Source organism: Heptranchias perlo, chromosome 33 (genome assembly GCF_035084215.1).
Source record: "Heptranchias perlo isolate sHepPer1 chromosome 33, sHepPer1.hap1, whole genome shotgun sequence".
Lineage (NCBI taxonomy): Eukaryota > Metazoa > Chordata > Chondrichthyes > Hexanchiformes > Hexanchidae > Heptranchias > Heptranchias perlo.
The window spans coordinates 30,216,389-30,231,847 of record NC_090357.1 but is presented as its reverse complement, the minus strand read 5'-3'; the positions used below and the strand labels follow the sequence as shown (position 1 = coordinate 30,231,847).

At 45.1% G+C, this 15,459-nt stretch overlaps 1 protein-coding gene across 5 annotated transcripts in view; it reads left to right on the top strand.

Annotated features, from left to right (window-relative positions):
• The window catches only part of LOC137301557 (rho GTPase-activating protein 32-like), a 469,652-nt gene that overhangs the window by 365,101 nt on the left and 89,092 nt on the right, over positions 1–15,459 (top strand). The gene's annotated exons all lie outside the window — the stretch shown is intronic.

Genomic DNA, 15,459 nt, shown 5'->3' with positions numbered 1-15,459 from the left:
TAGCATTCGGTGTGACAAAATCTATTGAACTCCGGAGTCGCTGGGTTTATATTTATGTATCAAATTGCGCAACAGATACATCTAGAAGGAGAGACCATGTGCAGCATCTCAGAGTCCCTTTACACCAGTTCGGAGGAGGTGTGCCGTTTGTAATCTCTGTCCAAGGAATGTGTAAACTATAAAACTGGAATAGAATGGTACCAGGGATGAGGGACTTGAGTTATGTGGAGAGACTGGAGAAGCTGGGGTTGTTCTCCTTAGAGCAGAGAAGGTTATGGGGAGATTTGATAGAGGTGTTCAAAATCATGAAGGGTTTTGATAGAGTAAATAAGGAGAAACTGTTTCCAGTGGCAGGAGGGCCGATAACCAGAGGACACAGATTTAAGGCAATAGATCCGGGGGGGGGGGGGGGGCGATGAGATTTTTTTTACTCAGCAAGTTGTTATTTTCGGGAATGCGCTGCCTGAAAGGGCGGTGAAAGCAGATTCACTAATAACTTTCAAAGGGGAATTGGATAAATACTTGAAAAGGAGAAATTTGCAGGGTTATGGGGAAAGAGCAGAGATGTGGGACTAATTGGATAACTCTTCAAAGAGCTGGCACAGGCACAATGGGCCGAATGGCCTCCTACTGTTCTGTATGATTCTATGAAATTCACAGTGTTGAACAAATACAGCCCCACCAAGCACAAGAACATCCAACATAAGTCACTGCACCGGAACCTTCCAACCATGCTCAGGGTTTCAAAGAACTACAGGTTCCCAGGCTGCCCTCTTTGCAGCTTGTTGTGATAGGTGTTGGTGTTCTCATTTCCCCGGTACATACACTGTGGATTCAGTGTGTTGGTGAACATGAGCGGCATTGGTTACAGAGTGTTTATTACACTGAATTGCAGATGCTCAGAGGCACCTGAGCAATAGCTTTTGTAAGAGACCGTCAGACCTCTAACACACTCCCAGGTTGTTTAGCAGTGAATAAAGTTAATTAACATAGAAAATAGGAGAAAGAGTAGGCCATTCGGTCCTTCGGGCCTGCTCCGCCAATCAAAATGATCATGGCTGATTGTCTAAATCAGTACCCAGTTCCTGCTTTTTCCCCATATCCCTTGATCCCTTCAGCATTAAGAAATATATCTATCTCCTTCTTGAATACATTTAATGAATTGGCCTCCACTGCCTTCTGTGGTAGAGAATTCCATAAGTTCACCACCCTCTGAGTGAAGAAATTTCTCCTCAGCTCGGTTTTAAATGGCCTACCCCGTATCCTGAGACTGTGACCCCTGGTTCTGAACTCCCCAGCCATTGGGAACATCCTCCCTGCATCTAGTCTGTCTAATTGAACGTCACCTCCCAATAATTTGCCTGTTTACATTTCTACGCAGAGGATTTCTTCATTTTATAATGTTAGCCCCTCAATTAAATTTCATTCCCGCTCCCCTGCCTGTCTCCTCAAGGTTAGCTAGCGAAACAGTAGCTGACATGCCAGCCTAAAAAACAACCTGTAATAAAATAATAGAAGAGTGCGGAGAGTTAACTTGTCAAATTTGGAAGATGTGGCTTGAGTTTGGTGACCTGACTGTACTCTGTAATGGAGTTTGTTACAGTGAGGCTGCCCTGTGCTTGTGTTGGAGTATAGGCTGCCCTGTGCTTATCCAAAATGTTGTTGCCCGTATCCTAACTCGCACAAAGTCCCCTTCTCCCATCACCCCTGTGCTCACTGACCTACATTGGCTCCCCTTCCGGGAATGGCTCGATTTTAAAATTCTCATCCTTGTGTTCAAAACCCTCCGTGGCCTTGCCCCTCCCTATCTCTGTAACCTCCTCCAGCCCTACAACCCTCCGAGATCTCTGTGCTCCTCCATTCCTGGCCTCTTGAGCATCCCCGATTTTAATCGCTGCACCATTGGTGGCCGTGCCTTCAGCTGCCTAGAGCCTAAGCCCTGGAATTCCCTCCCTAAACCTCTCTACCTCTCTCTCCTCCTTTAAGACGCTCCTTAAAACCCATATCTTTTGGTCACCTGTCCTAATATCTCCTTATGTGGCTCGGTGTCAAATTTTGTTTGATTATTGCCACTGTGAAGTGCCTTGGGATGTTTTACTACTTTAAAGGTGCTATATAAATGCAAGTTGTTGTTGCTTGTGTTAGTGTATAGCCTGTGAATGTGTTTGTGTAGAACTATTTGCTGGCGTGTTGCATACTTGGTCCAGATAATGTCTGTTATTCAGACAAAATAAAGTAACAAACAGCATTGAAAATGTGTTAATGATACTGGTCTCACAAAGTAATTCAAACCAGTTTGTTTGTTTAAGTAGAAATAAAAATAAAAACAGAAAATGCTGGAAATACATATTAGGTTAGTTAAAGAGGAAAGACAGTCCAATGTTTAGAGTACGAGTCCTTTGTCAGCATTTCAGTTTCATTAATCTGTGAAAGCTCTGCATGAATCTTCTATCATGTGGAGTTGAATTATAGAAGGTAAACAATTTGCCCATGGGTCAGATCATTTGAGGTGAAGGAGCTTGAGAATTGTGACTATACTCAACATCCAGGAGCAATTGGTAACTGCTAACCGTTACAGTGGTGATGTGTGGCGTGCAGCACATCATATGCTTAGACTGATAGAGCGCTGGGCTCCAGGACTGATCCCAGACTGATAGAGCGCTGGGCTCCAGGACTGATCCCAGACTGATAGAGCGCTGGGCTCCAGGACTGATCCCAGACTGATAGAGCGCTGGGCTCCAGGACTGATCCCAGACTGATAGAGCGCTGGGCTCCAGGACTGATCCCAGACTGATCGAGCGCTGGGCTCCAGGACTGATCCCAGACTGATCGAGCGCTGGGCTCCAGGACTGATCCCAGACTGATCGAGCGCTGGGCTCCAGGACTGATCCCAGACTGATCGAGCGCTGGGCTCCAGGACTGATCCCAGACTGATCGAGCGCTGGGCTCCAGGACCGATCCCAGACTGATGGGGTGCTGACTCTGGACGTCTAGTGGAGCAGTTAGAATATTATTAGTGACTGTCACAGAAACCCAACCGGACTGCATTGCTCCAGATTTAGTTTATTCTTTCAAATTTTCAAGTGGATGTGTAAACCAGACCAGTGCTCGTGCTGTATTGCAAGGTATTTTCTAAGTTGTGGCCTGCTGCTAGCTGAGCCATTTGGCATGGTAGAGGCAAGGTGATGAAGTAGATTGGGCCCACGTACACTATGGTACTGGGTACATGAACGTGAACTGGCGTGCAACACTGGAGGAAGTGCCATCGTTATCAACAGTTGCCTCAGTCTATCGTTGCTGCAAAAAGAAATGAAACTCGCAGTCAGCCTACAGTAGCAGTGTGCACTCTGCTAAACTGGTGGACACCTCAGACTATTCCACTGGCTAATTGTGCATGCTTCTCTCTGTTTTACCTGTTACTGTGGTGTATTTAACCCTGTCTCTGGTTGTCCTTTCCCAGTCTCCCCAAGACACGGAATCCGCCCAGCCTCCTGGAGTTACTTTGCTCCCTGTACGACTTCAGCTCTCCTGTCACATAGATTACAGAAGCAACGATTCTATTAAGCTAAGAACATTATAGTCCAGTAGACCGTAGAATTATTAATTAGACCTGCTCTAACCTTTTCACTGGTAAAGCCACTGTTTTCTTCTGAACAAATGATGGGATTGTTGGCTCCTACCATTGACTGCATCATCCCTATTAACAACTGAGGAATGTAAACTCTATGAGATGAGCCCCTAATTTGGATGGTGACCGTCCATTTTGGTATCCATGTGTTTTTTCCTCCTGAAGGGGCTGATTCTTGTACAGACATAGTTCCCCAGATGTAAGCACCGTTCAATGGCCATCCAAATTGGCATTCTTCATTGATGACACTGGACAGTGAGAGCCCAATCCTATTCTCACCTGCTGTTCACACACGCGCTCTCTCCAGCAGAGTCATCGGTGAATTCTCAGGAGTGGGATCCCTGTCGATACTTTTGTTCCTCCCTAGCCCAGTGCCCTGAGGCCGATTGTAGAGCTCTGGTTGAGGTCAGTTAACTCAACACAGACCAGGACATGAACTTGGAGCCTTATGGCCTGTATGGCTCAGTACCAGAGCAGGTGGGGCATTTTCCGACCATCTTTTTCCCAGTACTGGCCTTTCCCTGTCCTTCACAGTCAGTCCAATTAAAATGTTAACTAGTCAATTAAAACAAAGGAAAATCTAAGAACTTTCACAGGGGATTCAGTATGAACACAGTGAACCATTGAAAGGATTACTTTGATTAAATTTGAATGAACTGTCAGAGTTTTAAGCGACGAGTTTCACTGAAACTCTGCCCATTGTATTTCTGTAAATGGAGCCATCACCTTCAACAAAGCAAACACATTCCAATCCTTCTAAATCCCCTCGAGTGTTTCCAGAACTCTATTACACTCAGTGTAAGAACATACCCTCTGACGTCCCTTCTTATTCCAAACTTTCTAAAAGGAAGGCAGCAATCTGAACCCTTACATGGTGAATTGACCTGAATCAGTACTTACAACTTACTTCATAATTGAAAGTTTTAATTAGATCACTTCAAAGTTGTCTCTATTTTAAGAAAACAAGCACAGCTTCCTTAACTTTTCCTCCTAACTTACATTTCTGACACCTATAATCTTTCTTACTCACCTCTGGCCCCTCTCAAAGGCAGTAATATCCGTCTTGCCTCTTTTCCCAGCAGAGGGGGTAAGTTTCAATTGCTGAACTGACAGAAACTGTCCTCAGAACATGCGGCTGACCCAATGCCAGTCTCCTTCCCCTGGGGCACTTGGGTCCATCAAATGGACAAGCAGAGCAATGGCAAAACTCACCTGGCGAGCCTGCGTTTTGACCTGGCAAACCTGTGGGCTCAAGATGCTTGTTAATGAATAGCTCAGTTGGTAGACTTGAGTTGAATGGATCCTGACTTGCCGATCTGCTGATTGCATGTGACTGGCCTGGGAGAGGGCTGGCTCCAAAAACATACTACAGAAGAAAATCATGTACTCCCCGAGGCTGGAGAATTTCTTTGCCTTATTCTCTCAGAGCTGGGCTCACTGCCAGAGACAGGCTGTAACGTCAACAGAAGCCACCACATCAGTCACCCAACGAGCACCTGGAAACCACTCCCTCCAGGTTAATAGCATCGCTGTCGAAACCCTGGGGCCCCAACCAAAACCCAGGGCACAGGCACGGCGGCTGAGCAAGGTCGTACACACCAGCACTGCTACACCACCTACAGGGTCCTCCACAACCCCAAGCACTCAATAATGCTCACAGCACTCCATGTGTGATACACCACACGCTCTGTATACCATGAATGCAACGCACATCATTACTTTGCAACCAAAGAACAATTACAGTGAAAAAGGGGGAAGATGAAGAAATGTATTACATGTGTGCCCCCCTCGGTGTGTGGTGCTCTGATGAATATCTGGCTCCATTTCGTGAAAAACAAGACTATTTCTTTTTAATTAAATGACCAGAGTCATGGTATTGAGGTGCAGGATCTTGGTAACTAATCCTTTGACCTGATCTATTTTTCCCTTTGCATGCAGATTTGGAGATGGAAAATATAACACCAGGTATTGCATGTGTTGCAGTCCCTCTAGTGCGATCCCGGCCGTGCTCAGGTAGACATGATCATGGGGGTGACACCACATTCTGTGTCTTAACACTGAACTAACGCTGTGTGTTGCTTTTACTGTTACATTCTCATCTGTACTAACACTAATTGGCGGAGGTACTATGGCATGAAGTAGTGTTAGCAGCACACAGCACAGAATAGCTGGAGGAGAAGCCAATGGTAACTGAAACAGATGTATGAATAGTAGCCAAGCTGGTAGCTACATGTAGCACAAGCCAAACTCTCGGATATTTGTTTAAGCTGTTTATAGAGGCTAATGTAGCTGAACTAGGCAAATGAAGAGTGGGGAAGGTTGGGGGGGTGGAGGGAGGGTGCGGAGAGAGAGTGAGATGGTGTAATGGGTGGTCTGGCGTGGGTGTTAGAAACGGATTTACACAGTCCGTGGAAAGAGCTGAAAATATCGAGGTTTCGATCATTATTGTGCACCCATAGTGCTGCAGCTCGTTTGTAGGAGTTCGAACCATTGGATTATTTTTAGTTCTTTTGCTGAAGCTGCCAGGTAATTGAGCTGGATCTTCAGTATCGATCTGTTAGTGCCTGCAGAGAGCTTCCTTTCTCCCGACACAGAGGATTGCAACATTAAGTATTAACACCGGAATTATAAACAAATACAGTGTTTGGAATGTGACTCTGGGGCTGATTTTCATCCCTGTTTTCAATCAGGGAACAGACGACGGCAAGCTGAAAATCGGGTTACACAGCTTCTCCCCGACATCCGCTCCACCACGATTTTGTGGTGGGCCAGGGAAAAGGCAGGAGCCTATTTAAACATGTAAATCAGGGTCGTACGTTATCTGTGGGACCCTGATGCAATTTTAATGTTGTACTGGGCAGATTAAGCTGAGTGTTGAGTGGCCAAACCAGCAGCTCTTAAAGGGACAGCTACAGGCCACTCCAAAAACAAGAAATAAACTGTTGTGGCACAGGTTTTTGTGGGGCCAGGAGCAGCATGAATCTCTCTCCTAGCCCCTTAAAAATCTTCCCACCTGCACTTGCCCCCACCCGGGGATTGCTCCTTCCCCAACCCTGCTCAGATGAGCCAGCTGATTTCCCACTGACCCCCACCCCACCCCCAGCGATTGCCGAGCTGCCTGTCGATAGTATTCTAATGAGACCCGACCGTGAATATAATTTGGGCCTCTGGCTGGTGCCATTGGAATATTCAGGCCACTTTTCATAGGTTGAAACACAGGAAAGTACAGGACCAGAAAAGACATTGCATGAAATATGCGTCCCGTTCTCCCTAACATGTTTCCACGCCCTCTGCCTCCCTGGACAGCCCCTTCCACATGTTCATCACCTGTGTAAAGTCCAACCTGTCTGCGCACCTTCCTCCTTTCGATAGCATGATATCTGTACGTTGTCGCAAGTAGTGTGAGGCCACACGATCGTTCTGAGGAGGTAAGGTGTGTAAAGAAGAACAATGCCTATGTTTGTTTGTCAGCCCGAGCCTGGTACAGCCCGTGTTCACTGTAGCCTGTGCCCTGTGTAGCTGTTTACTTTAAAGAAGGGTCCACACCTGTGATGATAGCTCATCTGCCCACAGATGCTGCCTGACCTGCTGAGTGTTTCTAGCATTTTATGTTTCTTTTTTAAAAAAAAAATTACAGTTACTTCATTTTTTTAAAACTTTAATTTGATGTTAGTTATATCCCAATAGTTCTATTTTGGATCTAGTAATGAGATGTGAACCAGAGCAGGTAAGAGAAGTAAATGTAGTGGAGCATCTAGGCAATATAATCACATTATAATAAGGTTTAAGATAATTGAGAGAGACATAAGTAAGAAAAGGACCAAAGTAATAGATTAGAAAAAAGCTAATTATTAGGGGATGAGGATGGAACTAGCGAAGGTAAACTGGAAAAAATTGATAAAAGCAGTGGGAAATATTTAAAAAGGTGATCAATAGAGTTCAGGAGAAATATATTCCACTAAAATACAAGAACTGACTAGCCAATAATGAGATACTATGGATGAATAAAAGATAAGGGTAAAATTGAAACTAAAGGAAAAGGCATACACTAAGTACATAGACAATAAAGGAGAGGATGAGAAAAGGGAATACGAAGAGGCTAGGAAAGATGTCAAAGAAACAATTAGGAAGGCAAAGAGAAACTACAAAATGAAATTATCCAAGAATATAAAAAGAAATAGTAAAGTATTCTATGGACACATAATTAACAGAAGGAAAATCAGGATAGGGATCGGGCCACTTGGGGATGCCCAATGTAAACTCACAGGTAATGACAGTGAAATGGCAGAAATATTGAATAATTACATTACCTCAGTATTAACCAGGGAGACTAACAAGGTGGGCATGACATTAGAAGAAGAGATCAAAAAAGGATATTAAGACATGTCAGATACCAACAGTTCAATACTGCAGAAAGCCTAGAGGAGTGGAGAAAGTGCAGGGGTGAAATTACAAAGGAAATTAGGAAAGCAAAGAGAGGGCATGAAAAAATACTGGCAAGTAAAATCGAGGAAAACCCAAAGATGTTTTATAAATACATAAAGAGCAAGAGGATAACTAAGGAAAAGGTACCAAAAAGGTAACCCATGTGTGGAGGCAGAAGATGTGGGTATGGTTCTTAATGAATACTTTGCGTCTGCCTTCACAAAAGAGGGGGACGATGCAAAGTTTATAGTTAAGGAAGAGGAGTGTGAACTATTGGATGGGATGAACATAGTGAGAGAGGAAGTATTAAAGGGTTTAGCATCTTTGAAAGTAGATAAATCAGCAGGCCTGGATGAAATGTATCCCAGGCTGTTAAGAGAAGCAAGGGAGGAAATAGCGGAGGCTCTGACCATCATTTTCCAATCCTCCCTGGCTACAGGTGTGGTGCCGGAGGATTGGAGGACTGCTAACATTGTACCATTGTTTAAAAAGGGAGAAAGGGAAAGACCGAGTAATTATAGGCCAGTCAGTCTAACCTCGGTGGTGGGCAAATTAATGGAGTCAATTCTTAGGGGCAGCATAAATAGTCATTTAGAAAGGCATGGGTTAATCAAGGACAAGTTAATTAAGGGAAGGTCGTGTGTGACTAACGTGATAGAATTTTTTGAGGAGGTAACAAGGAGGGTCGATGAGGGTAACACGTTTGATGTAGTCTACATGGATTTTAGCAAGGCTTTTGACAAGGTCCCACATGGCAGGCTGGTCAAAAAAGTAAAAGCCCATGGGAAAGTGGCAAGTTGGATCCAAAATTGGCTTAATGTCAGGAAGCAAAGGGTAATGGATGTTTTTGTGACTGGAAGGCTGTTTCCAGTGGGGTTCTGCAGGGCTCAGTACTAGGTCCCTTGCTTTTTGTGGTATATATTAATGATTTAGACTTGAATGTAGGGGGCATGATCAAGAACGAAGTTTTCAGATGATACAAAAATTGGCCATGTGGTTGATAGTGAGGAGGAAAGCTGTAGACTGCAGGAAGATATCAATGGACTGGTCAGGTGGGCAGAAAAGTGACAAATGGAATTCAATCCGGAGAAGTGTGAGGTAATGCATTTGGGGAGGGCAAACAAGGCAAGGGAGTACACAATAAATGGGAGGATACTGAGAGGTGTAGAGGAAGAGAGGGACCTTGGAGTGTATGAAGGTAGCAGGACAGGTAGATAAGGTGGTTCAGAAGGCATATGGAATACTTTCCTTTATTAGCTGAGGCATAGAATATAAGAGCAGGGAGGTTATGTTAGAACTGCATAAAATACTAGTTAGGCCACAGCTAGAGTACTGCGTACAGTTCTGGTCACCACATCAAGGGAAAGGTGTGATTGCACTAGAGAGGGTACAGAGGAGATTTACGAGGATGTTGCCAGGACTGGAGAATTTTAGCTATGAGGAAAGATTGGATAGGCTGGGGTTGTTTTCTTTGTAACAAAGGAGGCTGATGGGAGATTTAATTGAGATATATAAAATTATGACGGGACTAGATAGAGTGGATAGGGAGGACCTAGTTCCCTTAGCAGAGGGGTCATTGACTGGGGGCAAAGATTTAAATAATTGGTAGAAGGACTAGAGGAGAGCTGAGGAGAAATGTTTTCACCCAGAGGGTGGTGGGGTCTGGAACTCACTGCCTGAAAGGGTGGGAGAGGCAGAAACCCTCAACTCATTTAAAAAGTACTTGGATGTGTATTTGAAGTGCCGTAACCCACAGGGCTACGGACCAAGTGCTGGAAAGTGGGATTAAGCTGGATAGCTCTTTTCTGCCGGCACAGACACGATGGGCCGAATGGCCTCCTTTTGTGCCATAACTTTCTATGATTCTATAGAAAGGAGGGAGATAATTGATAAACTAGACAAACTTGGAGTGGATAAAACCCTTGGTCTGGATGGATTGCATCTGCACATATTAAAAGAAGTTAGGGAAGAGATAGCAAAGGTATTGTTACATGTATATAAAAATTCGAAAGAAAAGCGAATAGTGCCAGAGGACTGGCAGACAGCTAATGTGATTCCTATATTTAAAAGGGGAGATAGAACAAATCCAGGGAACTATAGACCAGTTAGTTTAACGTCGGTGGTAGGAAAGATAATGGAACCTTTACTCAAATATAATAACGAATAGTCAGCACGGATTTCAAAAGGTGGGTTCATGCTTGACCAACATTATTGAATTCTTTGAAGAAGTAACAGAAAGGGTAGACAAGGGAAATGTAGTTGGTGTAATATACATAGACTTTCAAAATGCCTTCAATAACGTACCGCATAGTAGACTCAAGATTGGGTCAAAGCATGTGGAATCGGGACAAGAAGCAGAATGATTAGCAACCTGGCTACGAAACAGAAAACAGAGAGTAGGGCTTAAAGCTAGTTACTCAGACTGACAAAAGATAGGAAGTGGTGTTCCACAGGGATCTGAGCTGGGACCACTGTTGTTCGCCATTTACATAAACGTTTTTGACTCTGGAATCAGAAGTAAAATATGAAAATTTGTGGATGACACCAAATTGGGGGTATAGTTAAGGCTGAGGAAGACTGCCACAAAGTAGAAGAATGAACAAACTTGCAAAATGGGCGTGTAAATGGCAAATGAATTTCAATATAGATAAGTGTGAGGTGTTCCATTTTGGTGGGAGGATTAAGGAGGCCACCTACTCCTTGGAAAATAAGAGTCTAAATGGGGTAGTGGCGCAGAGAGATCCAGGGATACAGATTCACAAATCATTGAAAATAGCAAATAAAAACGGAAAAAGCTGGAGAACCTCAGCAAGTCGGGCAGCATCTGTGGATCTGCTGCCTGACTTGCTGAGTATTTCCAGCATTTTCTGTTTTTATTTCAGATTTCCAGCATCCACACTATTTTGCTTTTGATTAAAAATAGCAATGCAGTTTAACAAAGCCATAAAAAGTGCACACAAAGTACTGGGGTTCATTTCTAGAGAAATAGAATTCAAAAGTGGAGAAGTTATGTTGAACTTATTTAGAATCTTGGTTAGACCACACTTAGAATACTGTGCACAGTTGTGGTCCCCATATTATAAAAAGGGTATAGAAGTACTGGAGAAAGTGAAAAAAGATTTACAAGGATGATACCAGAACTAAGAAGGTATAACTATCAGGAAAGATTGAACAGGCTGGGGCTCTTTTCTCTAGAAAAGGGAAGGTTGAGGGGTGACCTAGTGGAGGTCTTTAAAATTACGACGCTGTTCGATAGGGTGGACGTAGCGAAGATATCTCCATTTGTGGGGGAATCCAAAACTAGGGGCCATAAATATAAGATAGTTACCAATAAATCCAATAGGGAATTCAGGAGAAACTTCTTTACCCAGAGAGTGGTTAGAATGTGGAACTCGCTACCACAAGGAGTGGTTGAGGTGAATAGCATAGATGCCTTTAAGGGGAAGCTCGATAAACACATGAGGGAGAAAGGAATAGAAGGATATGTTGATGGAGTGAGATGAAGTAAGTTGGGAGGAGGCTCGCATGGAGTATAGACCATTTTTTTTATTCGTTCATGGGATGTGGGCGTTGCTGGCGAGGCCGGCATTTATTGCCCATCCCTAATTGCCCTTGAGAAGGTGGTGGTGAGCCGCCTTCTTGAACCGCTGCAGACCGTGTGGTGACGGTTCTCCCACTGTGCTGTTGGGAAGGGAGTTCCAGGATTTTGACCCAGCGACGATGAAGGAGCGGCGATATATTTCTAAGTCGGGATGGTGTGTGACTTGGAGGGGAACGTGCAGGTGGTGTTGTTCCCATGTGCCTGCTGCTCTTGTCCTTCTAGGTGGTAGAGGTCGCGGGTTTGGGAGGTGCTGTCGAAGAAGCCTTGGCGAGTTGCTGCATTGCATCCTGTGGATGGTACACACTGCAGCCACGGTGCGCTGGTGGTGAAGGGAGTGAATGTTTAGGGTAGTGGATGGGGTGCCAATCAAGCGGGCTGCTTTATCTTGGATGGTGTCGAGCTTCTTGAGTGTTGTTGGAGCTGCACTCATCAATTTGGGCCGAATGGCCTGTTCCTGTGCTTTAAATTCTAATATTTCTATTTTTTTTAAAAAAGCAATGGTGGATGTGGAAATACCTGTTTGAAAAACCTGCATTTATTGCTGCCTCCCTCAAAGAGTTAAAGAAGATGATGGCTATAAATCATTCCGAAAAATGTTAAGTATGAGCAGGAGTGACAGCACATTGTGCAGCACAAACATGCAGCTTTCTGTTTGGAAACACATCTCAGAGCTGAGGGCCAGCAGCAGCTGCCACTCAAACGTGCTGAGACATGAACCTCTCTCAGGTGAATTGCTGTATGGTGATAGATTCACAATTCTACATGATGGCATGCTGCAGAAAGAATGGGCTTCAGTTATAGTGAGGGGGAGGATTGGGGAGTCGCCCATTCATTCTGAAAACCTAAGTGACAAATAGTTTGATCATTCTGAGAAGGGGCTGTCTGTCTCCCTGGGTCCTGTGCAGACTCAGTTCTACATCCACGAGTTCTTTTTAACTGGATGGTCCGGGGGGCTCAGCACGTCCTGTTGGTCAGGAACTGATAACAAAACACCACCCCTCTAGGACCAGTGTGAAAGCATCCTGTCATTACACTGACACCTGGGTAACATGGACAGGTCTGTCAACACCTGAGGCTATTGTGATTTACAGTCACGTTAGTCATTAGGTTTGTTACTGAGTCACTATTAGTTCCTGCCCCGGTCCTGTTCTAGTCATTCCTTTTAACCCTGTCTGGTTAACACAGGACTTGAAGCAGGGAACTTGAGTGATTCCTACTAAGTGGTGCTGTTAAAACATGCTGCTGTGATTTGTTTTGACATTTTATGGCAGCAAGAGCAGGCTTGGAATAATTGAATAGTTGAAGAATTCCCAGTAATGTAGATCTCTTGGTACAACGATCTTGGGTTCATGTTAAGAGGCAGAGTCTAAAATGTTTCTCAACGCACTTGGAGGTAACATTTTTACTGCACTACAGCCATCTCCAGAGTGACATGGAGGACTCGTTAGGCATTTGGCTGAAGAAATCTTGCACCACCTGATTCACCCCACCCCCCTGCCTCCCCCCGCACGACCTGAACCCCCTCCCGCATCGCCCAAATCTCCCCCCTGCCTCCCCCCGCACGACCTGAGCCCCCTCCCGCATTGCCCAAATCTCCTCCCCCCGCACGACCTGAACCCCCTCCCGCATCGCCCAAATCTCTCCCCCGCCCCCCCCCCTGCACGACCTGAACCCCCTCCCGCATCGCCCAAATCTCTCCCCCGCCCCCCCCCCCCCCCCCCCGCACGACCTTAACCCCCTCCCGCATTGCCCAAATCTCTTTTTTCCACCCCCCCCCCCCAACCCGCCTGAACTTAATCCCATGCAGCCCAGCTGCAACTCAGTCTCCAGGGAGTATTAATGATCACGACTGTTCCGAACTAATCGCAATATTGAACATGAACTCTTAATGGTTAATCCCCTCCCCAACACTCTGTAGAACCGATTCCTGATTGGGGGGAAATCCAGCAATGCTCTGCTCTGCACATCTGCGCTGCTCGAATGGCTTACTAATCTCACCTGATTTGTGGGGTTAGCCCAATTAAATCATTTTAATATGCTCCATTTTAAAGGGATGTGGCCACCTAAAGTCAAGTAGCTGCAGGAGGGTGTTGACAAATTACTGCGCCATTTGGTAAGAATCAAGATAGGTTTCAAGTGTTTGTCAGCCTTTTCCAAAGGCTGTATTGGGGGCAGAATTAAGTAGCAGACATAAAGGAAGATAAAGGTGACTGCATGTTGAGAAGTCCATGAAATGGACTCTGAGCAAGTGGCAAAGCTGTACAGTCTCCGATCCCCTCTTGGATGGCTGGCAAAATAGTTAATGTGGTGCGAGGAGGCTTGCCTCTGATAGGCACTTGAGGGTAGGGGTGAAGCATTGCTGGCAGGAGGTGGTGCCCAGTCTGAATGCTGTTTATGGTACCTGCAGTACTTGGAAACAGAATTTGGAGGTGGAGGGCACATTTTAAGGGATTAGGAAGTCTTTAGGAACTAACCACATTGCCAAGTGCCTGCCATAAATTGTTGCTTGCAACCTTTTTTCTAGGTTTACCACTCTCCCAAATCTTCATACCACCTCACAGCTCAGTCATTGCATCTTGTACACCCATACCTCAGCAAGGCACACAGTCAAGGTTCAACACGCAATATAAGCCTTGCCATACTCACATCTTCCTTGGAGACATGGCAGCAATCAGTGATCTTCTAAACTTTTAGAAATGCACCAATGCTGTGACATTGAACATGTAATGAGTTGGAAAGGGGATAGCGGTGCCGGCATTGCTGACCAATGCATCATTCGCTCTTTTTGATGCGTATGTGGCCTGTGCATTGCTTGATATTGCGGTGCCAGTCGGCACTGACCCATTGGTATGACAACTGAGGGCAGTGGTGATCTTGCCAACCACTGGAAGTGCCATTTCTTTTTAAAAGCTTGCTGCAGATGGACAAGCTCTTGACCTACTGACCTGGAGTTGTCCTGTGTAATTGGTAAGGAGGTGTGTGGACTGCTGATCTCCCTGTCATGCCTTCCTTCATCTAACATGAAATTGAAGACCTTCATAAGCATTATGGGATGAACAAAAATGGCTGCCAAAATTCTTTTCCCAAAAACCTGGCACACATCCTGGGGAATTGAAATTGGTGCTCATTTAACTATTTTGGCATCAAAATCTGGGGCCTTCATATGGCTCACTTTAGCTTGGCAGTAATAGAAGAGCAGGGCATTGCAGACCTGAAGGAAATTGATGCTTCACTCTTAATTTCCTGCTCGTGTTCTGGCTGTGCATCTGCTCTCCTGGCATACAGGAGCAGGGTGCTGACCCTTATAGTCTTCATTGCTTGAGTAGAACATCTGCGTACAATCTCAGATCTCTCTGCAGTTAGCAACACTTAGCATTTTGCATAAATATTCTGGTGATTACAAGCTGTGTGTGTCGCAACACTTTGGTTTCAACCAATTTAATGCAACTTGAATTTCACATCTGAAAGTTTGTTAACCTAGATAACAGAACAAAACTGCTCATCATTTACTGCAAACTGTCAGAAACAGCGTGCACTATCTGCCTTGGGAGCCCAGTTGGTCAGTACATACTGCAGCGTGGAGCAGAGCTGTATAGACTAGGTTGATCTGAGGTTCGATCTTCACTTTGTACCGAGTTTGTTTAATTCAGCCAGGATGGCGTTCGGGGAAGTGCGATTAGCCATTAATTCCCTGAGCAGAGAGGGAATAAATCCGCTGAGGCCCCTTTCTCCTCGCTATCCAGTGTCCCTGCTGAAAAAAATGGGCATGTGTGGACAGGACCAGGTCCAGCTGTGATGAATCCAC